The sequence below is a fragment of the Silene latifolia genome, chromosome 11 (assembly GCF_048544455.1).
Source record: "Silene latifolia isolate original U9 population chromosome 11, ASM4854445v1, whole genome shotgun sequence".
NCBI lineage: Eukaryota > Viridiplantae > Streptophyta > Magnoliopsida > Caryophyllales > Caryophyllaceae > Silene > Silene latifolia.
Window position 1 is genome coordinate 200,806,675 of NC_133536.1, and position 12,886 is coordinate 200,819,560.

Sequence of the window (12,886 nt, forward strand, 5' to 3'; positions counted from 1 at the left end):
TTTGGGAAAAAATTCTCAAGAGAAACCGAGACGACGTGAGCCTATCTTCTCTCATTTTGCTTTTTCACCTCCCCAATGTGAGTCTTTTCAATCTAATGATTTTGATTTATTGGATGATGATGATGGTCCGATTTTATCTTTTAAAATCCCCCCTAGTGTCATTCAAATAGAAAATGTAGAGACTCATGTTGATGACATTAACCCCATAGTAGATAAGTCACCTTCTACAAATGAATTTGTCGAGATTCCTTGTGATTCTAATGAGGTATTTCCCGAGTCTTTTGACCCGCTTGACAATCCATTTGTAGAGGATGTTGTTGATCTATTCGAGAAAGATAGAGGGATAAACAATTTTGATATGGAAATTAAGTGGGATATCACTAGTAGAAAAAGTCCTATTGACATCGCCACAAAGACATCGGTTTTAGTTGAAACGATGTAAATGTTTATAAATAACATCGGTTCTTACAAAAACCGATGTAAAATGTGTGTAGTTTTTTCCCCTTTACATCGGTTTGAAAACAAAAACGATGTTAATTATTTTTTAATTATTATTTACATCAGTTGTTAACATAACCGATGTTAATTTTTTTTTAAGTTGCATCGGTTTCAATAAAACCGATGTTAAGCTATTAAGATGATATATACAATACATCGGTTAGTTACTCATTTATGAACCGATGTCTATCTAAACCAATTTTTATAGACACCAGGTATTATAATATCCGAGGTCTGCCTAATTCACCAAATTAGGTTTAAAACCGCCTCTCACCAGTCACCCTTATGCCTCTAACTGAGAAGATCGTCATTCTCAGCGCTCATACAGTGCCGCTACTCTCACGACCGATGCACCACCACTGATCCTCAAGTCCGACCACCACAAAATCAACCATGACTACAAGGTTTCCTTTTCACATGTTCTTTTTTACCCCTTATTTTTCGCTTCTCTAGGTTTTATTTTTATATCCAAGTAAATTATGTTGTCTATTTTTAGGATTTGGATGTGGCTATTGTTAAGGCTAAGAATCACATCGAGGTTCCAGCGAAAGAGCGACATATGAGGGTTGATTTGTTGGTTTGATATTGTTTTTTGGCAATATTAACTTTTAAGTTGTTATATGTTGATGCGGTTGGTCGTCGGTTGCAAAAACTCGTAATTGGACAGTATACTTTGTTGTTTCTGCATTTCCATTTCCATTTCTAGCATTTTAGTTTTAAGTATCATTGATTTTTGTCTCTAATTAGAGGATTTTCAATTCCGCTGTATTGTTGTTTGCTGCTTCTTTTAAGGATATCTTCTCCTTAAATTTTTACTTGCCTTTCTTCTCATGCATAAGTTTAAGGCAATTTTTAACTTATGTAAACCAACCCTAGATTCAAAATTGTAACAACCGCCAGGACAATGCAAGCATGTTTATATAAAGCCAATATTTTGATTTCTCTCAATGCTAGTAAGCTAATTACAAATAGCTATTCTTTTTACCATATTGGTTCCACTTTCATGATTTAAGAACGGGATGCGTCATTCCGGGTATGCTTTCCTGGTGAATTTTGCTAAGTTGGGGTTAGGCGAGGACTAGAGTACTAGACCGTCTCATATTACAAATAGTGTGAGACATTCCATCTAAGTGTAAAATCAAATAAAAATAAAGATAAACTAACTGTAAATGGGAGGTCGTCTCATAAAAAAATTAATTTGTGTTGTAGTTTTAGGCCTGGTTTGATTTTACAATTGTGAACTTTGCGATTGAGGATGGAAATTCGTTAACTTAAAAATTTTTGTGCTTCATAGGTTGATTGAAAGGCTGGCACAGATTTATTGATCCATTTTTCATCTTTTTTTCTTTGTTTAGGTTAACCAAAATCACTGATAATATGAGCTTGCACATACATCTTTCTTAACCATTGTTTGCAGTGAAATTAAAACATCTTTTCGATGAAATTTAAACGTCTTCTCTCTGAATTTAGCTCATTTAGGAGATATCATCTCATCTCCACAACACATGCCTATTATAGTTGGTGAAACTTGTTTCTATATTACCTGCACTGGCCATTTATTTCATGTTTTATTAATCATCCTGTCATGCTACTGTAAAGCCAAGGTTATATTTCTAGATAGGTGTGTTGCGTTTAGTCATTCATGCGTAATGTTACCTATGTATGTGCCATGTAGATGTAGGTAGGCTCAATGGTGGAGCTGGACCTGGCCATTTATCAAATCTCTCTCATTTTACTTGCCTTCTGGAAGGTTAGTTTGAGTTATATAGAGATTTAAATGCGGCTTCTTGGTAGCCATTATAAATTTATTGCCTATGTAATTGACTTACATGGAACAAACTGGTAGGAAAGCATGGTAGAGATAGTAGACATTCAGGTGGCCAATGAAATATACGTATCACATGAACGTAATACTTGATACATAAAACTTAGCGTGGGTCTAATTTTAATTTGAATTATTTGTGCAGGCCAGATTCCACGGAAGAATTTGTGACAGACACTTAGTTTCCAAGTTGCCAATCCGTTGTCCACGACTAGTTGTAGGTAAAAAGTTTTTACCCTTATTCCTATGTTTTAAAGTATTTTTTTTATTTAATTTAGGGTTAGGTGAAGATTAGGAATTAATTTAGAGTATCTTTTGGAGTCTCAGTAGATGGTAGATGCAGGTAGTTTTTGATTACAGGCCATTGTTTTATTTGGATTAAATGCGATTTAATGGATGAGTTTATAACCCTGATGGGTCTGCTTCAGGTGTTTGGGATCCTTTCAATGTCGAATCTCTTATTCGCTACTCGGCTGAAAAGGGTTATCCTGCTCATGGCTGGGGGCTAGGTATACTCGTTTATCCAATCAATTTCCTAGATTCGACTCCATTTTTTAGTCATTTTGGGAAATTCTTAGTTCGGATTGGGTCATTTCCACATCAACGGTATGGTTTTAGTCAATCGGGTTTGATCTCGGTCAATCTTGTATACAGAAAGTTCAAGCAAAGTAACTGTTAAATGGTTTTGGTTCATATACGCGTCAGATAGTTTTTAACTTTCGGGTCAGTCTTGCCATGTCAATTGGGTACCATCCCAACAACATACCTGCCATCTTCTATATTCACTTTGTTTGGTTTGCAGGAAATGAGTTGTGTGTCAGTGGAGTAGGAACAACAGTTGCAGCAACTCAGTATGCTAGTGATTTAAGTAGTCTAAATCACAGGCTGAAAGGGATATATTATAAAGACAGTGAATATAAGCTTCTGATGATAGCTCCTGGAGGTTTCTTTGACACAAACTGGTTTTTAGAATTTCTAAGCAAAGCACAAAACAATAATCTGGATGTTATTACGCACCATATTTACAATCTTGGACCAGGTATAGTCGTTTTCAATTATTCATGTGCTCTTAGGAGTAGATCCACACTTAATAGAAAGTATTCTCAACTGCCTCCCCATCATGAATTGATGGGTTGAGAATACTTTCTATTAGGTGTGGATGTATGATATTACCGTACATTACGCATCATCGGAGGACGACATAGAAAAGGTATCTTGATCTATTGTGTCGAACTGTTTTTTTTTCTCCAAACACTGAACCTTAAAATTTGTAGTGTGTAGTGCGTAGTGCGGCTAGCTCAGTATTATGTAATAACGCCCTTTGAATTTTTATGTATAGATATTGTTTGTATTTTTTAAGTGTACCTCTTCCTAATCCTAATCATAATCCTTGCTCTTTTATGTAGTGTGTTTCAGGTACGAAAATGACAATTGAACAAATGAACGAGGTTCGAGAGCTTTGGTCGCTTTATTGCGGAGAGAACGTCTAGTGTATGTATGGTCTAGATTTCTAGAAATTGTAATTGAAAACACACATTTTGTGTCGTAGGAGGGTGTAGTATAGTGTCTTAGACTACTTTTAATGCATGAATGCCTAGTAAAAGCTTGTAGTGTACGTTTTAAACTACTTTGAATGGACGGAATTGTATACGCTATGATATTTTTTTTGGCATAATAAATACTCCCTCCCAGTCGTTATAATGTTCCCTCTTTCCTGAAACGGATTATTCAGGTAATGTTCCCCTTTCCTTTTTTAGTAACTTTTTCATCTATACAATTACCATTCTATCCTTACTTCTTTCTTTCTTATTTTTACAATTTATACCTACACTTTATTTCCTAACCCAAACACTAACCCACCTTATTAACCCACCCAATTAACACTAATACTAACCCATTAACTAATCCAACCCATTTATCCCTAACCCTAATTGTACCCGCCATATTTAAGGCCCTAATCACCTAAACCCTAATCTCACCCTCTCTCTCTTCCGCCACTCTCTTCCGCCACTCTCTTTTCCCTTTCTCTATCTACTTCTCTGTCAATCTCCATTAAAATCCTTCGTTTCTCATCTTTTATCCTCCCTTCTGATCTACAATTAAAATCGTCTCTCAATAATTCAATATGTCAATGGATTTTTATCTAAATCGCCATAAATTTGAATTTTTTTTTTCAACTGTGCTCCAGATCTGAGGTATGTTGATGATGATTTTGATGACGGTCCTTGTTTGTTCAACAACTCCGTTGATGTTGTTGAGATTGATGATGATTGTGGGGGTCAGAAGAGGAAGACTGAGTTTGAGAAAGGGAGGGAAGTGATGGCATTCTTTATGAGTGTTGATGTTGAGAGAAGGATGAAGATTTTGAGGGAAATGCGTGAAAGCCCGGAGTACCGTCGTTTGGTTTTGACTCAGATGGCGAAAATTGATCCTATGTTTGCCATTGAAAGTGAAGATGACGAGGGCGTGAAGGGAGATGAAGTCATGCATGAGGATTTTGTTGATGTTGGTGGTTACAGTCAACCCATTTTCGACTCTTGTGATGTTGTTCCTGACACCTATGGGGAACTTGATACGTCTGTCCCTGATTCTCAGTTTTCGAGTATGTTTCTGCCTGATTTGGAAGGCGAATACGATGGGAGATCTAATTTTATCACTCATTCTTCTCCTGATTTATTGTTTTTATCTTTTAAATTTGGTTTAATGGACTAATGATGTTAATAAACTGTTATGGATTAGATTAACTCCTTTTTTTCGATGCTCAATGATAATTTGAGAGCTAAATGATGACAATCCATGCATTACGCCACCATAAGAAATTGTGATGCAGGCTATGCATGGATTGTGATCTGTGGTTATCTTAACTTGAAACTCAATGATGTTGAAGTTTTACTGCCATAGCACATTTGCCATTTAACTACTTCAGTTTACATCAACTGCCCGAAAGGATTTAAAAACTTGTGCAAAGTTCAAAAGGGTACATAAATTGCATGTCTGCATACATCCTGTTTTTCTCGCTCTACATGCTTGTACTCTGATTGCATTCATTTGTTGTCTTCAAAAAGTTGACTTGCCGATTCGATTTATCATTCCTTGTTGTTTACTCTGAATGCATTCATCTGCCTATCTTCAAAAAGCTGAGTATTTTGTCCTTCAGTCTATCATTCTTGGTTCTGCACTAATGTTCCCTTCATTTACAATAATATTACCAACAACTTCAGTTTGGCCTGTTGGGTCATTACTGCAACCTGCATGCTCTGTTAGTTCCAAATCATTTTCTGCACTATTAATTTCATCTACCAGTTCACTTATACTACTTGCATGACCAAGATTTGTTACATATTGTATGCAATTTTTCACCAGTTCTGTGTTAGCAGTTAGATATTCAGGTAATAAACCTTGTGCTGCTAGTTTTGATTTGTGCATATGAGGTATAGGATAGTCAATCCCACCTTTGAGTTGCATTATCTCTATCATACATGCCTGCAAAGTAATGAACACATAGTTAAGTTTAATTGCTTCTAACTGTTCATAAGCTTGCATAACATTGTCAACAAGTTGCTGGAGTGTGTTTGCTTTTTCCTTTTGCTGAAGTGCCTGAATGGCTCTGAAAAACCCCAAATCAAGAACATTTAAGTCTGGAGAATTTGGAGGCTGACAAGTTAGTTGAATGTTCCACCCATCTTCATTAGCATGCCTTCTAAAATCTTCATCCATGTTAGTTATATGGGGTCTTGCATTATCTCTTGCAGTATCGTAACATTCTTACTAGTATTATCCTGCCATTTAGCCTTAATAGCAAAAAAGACATTAGAAATCAACATTTCTTTTGTTACTTTCTTAGTTATTGACTCTATATTCTTTGTTTCTAATGTGCTGCAGCTGTTTTTTGATTTCCTCTTAGTGGGTACCTCCATTACAAATGGCCATATACCAATTTTGCCATCACAAATTACTTCTTTATTTTCACCATATTTAGGTCTTGATACCGCACACATAAACATAACCTTAGTTATGAATCTTTTTGATTGGGTACATCTAAAAGGTCTCCTTTCTTTTTTTTCCTACATAAAACCTTTGACTTGGTTTTGTAATAAAAAACCATTTTTCATCTATGTGAATCACATTACTTTGATCCTTGAAAATAAACTGTTTTGTGTGTTTATCATAATGAAGGTGTGAAAGACAATAAATTAATCGTTCAAGTTTGTTCTTATCTGATAAAAGAGGCTTGATTGCATTTGTATGTGAATCTATGAGATTTGCCTTGACCCATCTGCTGACTGTTGATTGACTAACACCCATCCCTTTGCTTACTCCTTCCTGAGTTGTCCTCTTTAGTAACTCAATGCTCTCTAGTTTGTTCGTGTCAAACACCTTTCTTTTTGGCATTTGTCTTCCTTTGAGCTTGTTATTTACAATGATCCCATGACCTGCTGCATGTTGCATCTTAGCCTGTTTCCAAAGTTTGGTAACTGTTTTTCTGCATACGCCAAACTGTGCTGCAACTTCATTCATTGCCCCATGTTTTAGTTTTCCATCATTGGTTTTTTCTAGTAAAAGATGACAGATTCTTTCTCTTTCCAAGTTATCTAGATTTGGTTTTTTCATTTTTTGCAGTCTTTATTGAGAATTTAGTGAGAATGTTTTTTGTTAGAAAGGATTGTTTTGGCTCTACACAAATAAATGAGGCAAAATGATCTCAGCCTCTCCAATTATATACCCATAAACTTTGCACACTGTTTTAGACTAAATTTGGGCGCAAAACTGAAATGTTTGTGATATTTGGCTCCTAATTTGAATTTGGTGCCAAATTTTCATATGTGAGGCAACTTGCTTTGATGGATTAAGACTTTGACACTTTGATTTTTGGTTCAAGGACAACCTAATTGCCTGCCAAGATAGGAGAAATCCATACTGATTACTGAAGTCCTTTGATCACCTACTTCTCGTCTTTTTTTTTTTTAAAAAAAAATTTCTGTATTTTGTTTAGTAATCAGGTACTAATCATGTGTAATTTGATTTTATTAATACTGTACGTAGTATTATTGGTAAACGGAGGCATGTCTCCGTATGTAATGGTTGTTAAACAACCAAGTTTTGTACTATAATTAGCTATAATCAGTTGTTAGTCTTAATATAGATAAGACGGTTTAGCAATTTAATTAAGCATGTGCAGTTTTGTGTTAACCTTTTGGAGGGAACAATTACCAAAGATCATTACATTATTTAACTACTAACTATTCTTCTCTCTCTCCTACCAACAAACCTCACCTTTGTCCTTTATTCTTTTATATTCACTTTTCTTAAGTATCGTGCCATTACCAAAGGGGAACATTATGACGACTGGGAGGGAGTATATAGTTGTGTTTGAATTGTTGGAAGGAATGAGATGCAGGGTGTAAAAATTCACAAATAGGTTATGAGTAACTCGTCATTTGCGAACCTGAAACATACTACATTAGTTTCATACTACATCAGTTTCAGACCAAAATCGATGTAATTGAGATCAAAACCGATGTCATTGAGACCAAAACCGATGTAGAATAGTGTAGTATAGGATTGTCATTTACTTTACATCAGTTTCAGATCAAAACCGGTGTAATTGAGACACTATTAACATCGCTTTTCACCTATAATTGATGTTAATAATATACTATTTACTTCGGTTTTAGACCAAAAACGATGTAATTGAAACACAATAACATCGGTTTTCACCTATAACCGATGTTAATTCTATACTATTTACATCGGTTCTAAAACCGATGTTAAGGTAAAAATGCTAAATACGTCGCCCCCAGAAACATCGCCACAAAAGCGATGTAAATGGGGTAAAATAACCGATGTCAATGAGACTTTTTCTACTAGTGGATGAACCCCCTATTTTTGATGACCCTCTCCTCTTTTATTCTTTATGCCACCCATTTGAGACCATATATGATTATAATTTGTGTTCTAACGATTTATTTTATGGTCTTAAGCATGATGTTCCATCTCTTGCTGACGAGTGGATTGATACGGTGGTAATATTTGAAGTCTCTCTTGCGCCCATCGATAAGATTTATAAATTTTTACCCTTGATCTTTCATGTTTTAATCTTATCAATTGCGTACATATGTTTTCATGTTGCTCATGCACAGGTATATGATTTACTTCTAAGGGCATTGACGAGCTTTTTAGAGGATGATGGAGGATTCATTAGAAAATAACTAGTTTGTTTTGTTTTAATTTTTTCGCAATTTCATGTTTTATTAGAATTAGGAATAAATTATAGACTAATTAGCTATTTTGAGTTGTGATTTGTAGGTGTTGGAAGAGGAGAAGATGCCTTTTGAAGAATAGCATACTACCCCATGTTGTAACCCCGTTCGGGGTCGTAACATTTCCGTTTCTTCAAAAAAAAAAAAAATTTTAAAAAAAAAATTAAAAAAAGCCAACGGTTAACCCCGATCGGGGTCGTGACTTTCTTCCTTATTACGCGTTTTAATAAAAGACGGGATATGCTAATATTTTCCATATGCTTCAAAAGCAAAGGACGGTACTCCTTCTCTCTATTTTTCTTCATTTCTCAGTCAAATCACATCCGAAAACCTCTATTAGCATCAAGGACTTCGTCCCCACCGGATTTTGACCCATTTTTCTTGATGAGATGCTAAGTGGAGGAATCCCCCAATATTTATGCTAGCTTAGGGGAGGCTCGTTAGTCTAGTAAGTTTTATTTCCTTTGCATTTTAGTTTAATTTCTCGCAACCCATTAGACATGACCTCTAGTCCTTCTTGTTTTATGCTTTGAGCCATTTTTATGGTTTCGTTGGGTAGTTTAATTGTGGCACATTGAGGACAATGTTATGTTTAGCTTGGGGGGAGATTGCATTTGCATATAGTGTAGTTTGCATGTAGTGTAGATTTAGTGAGAATTTTTGAAAAAATTGTGTTGTTTTTGCTCTAATTCTTCGCTTGTCCTACTTATACCCTCTTGTTTGTCCTATGTTTAGCTTGATAGCTCTTGATTCGCTACTTTTGACGGGATATAGCATGTATGGGGATGTCTTGACATAGTAGGTGAAAGATGGAAATTAAACCAAGTAGGCTTGATCTTGACTTTTGGCAAGCTACAAAATTGGTAAGGTAGAACCTCCTTAAAGGCCATTTCATCTTTATTTGGTCTCACTTAAGTGAGTGGTAGGTCTCCTTATGGTGTGTGTTACATTAAAACGCACAAATATGGTCTTCTTTTCATCTCTTTTAAGCATTACTTTTATTTTGCTATGCATTTTTGAAGCCAAATTCACATTAATAAATTTGCCCATTTTCTAGCCCCCTTCACATGTTCTTATTCCCTAGCTACATTAAAAATAACCTACCCTTGTTAAAGCTAGTAGCTATGTCTTTTGGTGATGGGATGCTCAAAATTGGAATGTTCTTTAAAATTTATGTCATTGTGAATTTGTTTGCCGGATGTCATTGTTTTCCGGTTGTGCTATGAAAGAAAGAATTAGAGTTGAAGAAAAAGAAAAAGAAAAAGAAAAAGAAATAAAAAAATGAGAAAAAAAGGATGAGAAAAAAAATGAAAAGAAAAAAAGAAAAGAAAATATTTGTTTGATGAAGTTGATGTGAATAATAAGTGGTAGAAGAAGAAGAAGTTAAGATTTCTCATATGGTTAATTATATATTTTGGAGAAATTCTTAAGGTTTGTAATGTAAGAAGTCATTTATCTTCTAATTGGGTTATTTTGGGTTGGAATGAGCATTTTCTCATGGCTTTGTTGCTAGCTTAACACTAGCTCCACATATCCATAATCATTTGTCCCCCTTATGTCCCATATCACAATAAAGCCTTCTTCTAACCCTTTGGCTTCATTATTTGCTTGCATTTGGTTGTTTTGGCTTATGATTTGATTGATTACCATATTAGATTGCGGGCACACTCTCATGAGTCGAGGATAGTTGAGTGATTATTCACATAAATGTCCGTTACACAAAATTGAGTTATGAGTGGACCGTGAGAGTCCGAAAGTCAAAAGATCATGCAAGAGCCGAAAAGTTTACTTGAAATCTTCTACGCTACGCCGCCATGTAAATCTCATCCATGATTTTGCTTATCCTTATGCCCATGTTGTTTTGGGATTTGAATCAATTGTTTGTTAGCTACTTGGGATTTGCAATGTTGGGATGATCTTGCTTGAGGACAAGCAAGGACTTAGCTTGGGGGAGTTTGATAAGTGCATATTTTATATATTTTAACCCCTTATATTAGTTTGATTTTACATATTATTTAGCACTTATCAAAGTGTTTTTAAGCTAATATTGTGTTTCTAGTGCAATTGCGTGTACAAGTGTGTTTTATAGGAAAATGAGCTAAAGTACTATAAAATATGCCAACACTAGAAGCAAAGCTAAGTATGAGAGCAAGATTGGACTAAGTGTTGGAAGTGCATGGATTTTGCATGAATAAAGTGTTGGATCAAAATGAAAATGCAAGCAAGGTCAATATGCAAGTCAAGCCCAAATTCAAAGTCCAAATTATGGTGGAAAATATTGGATGCTAAGAAGAGCTTAGGATGCTTGAAAATTATTAAGATGCTCACCTTAATGCTCTTAATCACACCATTAAACAAGGGATTAATGGCTCACATGGGATTCTCTAGGCAATTACTCAAGAAATTAAGAGAAAATATTTGGGGTTGACCCCTTGTATTTGTTCTAAGTTTCACCCCTTATTTCCTATATAAAGGGTGTAGACTTCAACCTTTTTTTTTACTACACACCATCTATTCTTACACACTTTTACATATAATTCTCTCTAAATTTAGTAGTTAGTTTAGATTAACTCTTAGTTTAGTTTAGTTTAGATTTACTTTATGTTATTTACATTTCCTATTTATATTACAAGTTATAAAACAATTTATATTTGCAAGTTAATTATATTACAAGTATTGTTCTTCCATTTCTAGTCCATTTCCATTCAAGGTAATTCTATCTTTATTTTAATTATGTTATTTATCATTTCATTTAGCATTAGTTTAGTTTATATTTTCACAATGTTAGAGTGGTTGCATTTGTCTAAGGAGCAAGGGAAACCATGCATGATTAAGTAATATATAAATGTCAAAATGAGGTTAAGTTAATATTGATAAATTGTTTCTCACATGTTTGCAACATCAGGTTTAATCTTTGTTTAAAGGCCTTATTCATTGATTAAGTTTGTTCATTCGTTCTAAAAGTCGAGAGGCATGGAATTGAATTAGACTAAACATGTGTAGTAGGACGACCTAGTCATGGACGAGAGTTTCTCTAGGACCCGGTCTATGGTTGACACTAATATCGTAAGGTGGGTGTCTTTAAGCCTAAACAATTGACAATATTATTATTACCAAGTTTAACATAATCATATATTTACGTAATTGGCATGTGTGACCCGACCTCCCTAGACATTTTATTTATTATTTTTTTATTACATCAAACCAATCAACCAAAGCAAACGTTAATCTACCAAGGTAAAATTCAATCCATAACAACTAAATTATAAAATCCCGTCTCCTTTGGGTTCGACCCCTAAGTACTACATTAATTTGTTACCTAGGGTATAAATATTATCTTTGCATAGGTGTCCGATAGCCTATCATTGGGCATCCTACTCGAACATATCGTGAAGATTATCCATCCATGATATCAGAATTATCTAATCGATGATTAATTTTATTAGAACTAAAAAAGATTTTAAGTTGAGCCTTACTAATTTTTTTAATTTTTTTCTGGGAATGTTTTGATTTTTTGGTAAATCTTGCCATGCTGCAGTCGAAAAACCTAAAAACCTAATTTTCGTAGAAAAAAGTTAGAGCATCTCTCTCTAGAAGCCATTTTTCCTTCAAGGCAGAGTTAAAGGGAGATATTTTACAAATTTCATGACATGGCTACTTATTTAACTTTCCTTTTTGATTTAATCACATATGATATGAATGCAAAAGCGAAATAAAATAACGAACAATTGTTGTGGTACGGATCGAACTCCTGACTCGTTAGAGAGGGACATGTTTGATTATGTGGGGATGTTTGACTAAAAGTACGCCGAGATTTCGAGTCAACGAGATATTTGCTCGAAATAGACCTATATTTTGAACAATGGATGCTTAAGTTAAAGATCTATTTAACTTGAAGCGATGAATGAAGTTAAAGACCTATTTCTCTTAAATCAAAGATGTGAAGTATCGTCTCAAATCTGTATCAAGCCTTGACCAGTTTTTCAACTTTTTATCATCAATATTATGTAAAATAACAAAATACAAAAATCCTATTTATATTAGTTAGTTACGTATCTAATAGTAGGAAAACTAATAATTTAACCAGATTCCTAATTCTATCAACTATTAAATTTCGAATTGCATACCAACTGTCTTATTTTATCATATTAGATAACTAATCAAAGAGTCCTAATTGAGTTACCTCTTGCACATCCAGAATCGTATCAACATAGTTAACGTTTACTAATGTTATCTTATAAACTAACTTAACATGATACACACATCTCACCTCAAACACCATAACCCCACCCATAACCACCATAAC

General features: G+C 34.5%; 1 long non-coding RNA gene across 3 annotated transcripts; it reads left to right on the forward strand.

Annotated features, from left to right (window-relative positions):
- The first annotated feature begins 781 nt into the window (after nucleotides 1-781).
- LOC141615310 (uncharacterized) lies at nucleotides 782-3,982 on the forward strand. 3 transcript variants are annotated; one of them, XR_012529792.1, is made up of 4 exons: nucleotides 782-902; nucleotides 995-2,248; nucleotides 2,466-3,359; nucleotides 3,727-3,982. It is a non-coding gene; the product is annotated as an uncharacterized LOC141615310 (long non-coding RNA). The 3 variants fall into 3 exon arrangements; XR_012529790.1 differs by having other exon boundaries at nucleotides 2,466-3,982; XR_012529791.1 differs by having other exon boundaries at nucleotides 2,174-2,248; nucleotides 2,466-3,982.
- The last annotated feature ends 8,904 nt before the right edge of the window (nucleotides 3,983-12,886 follow it).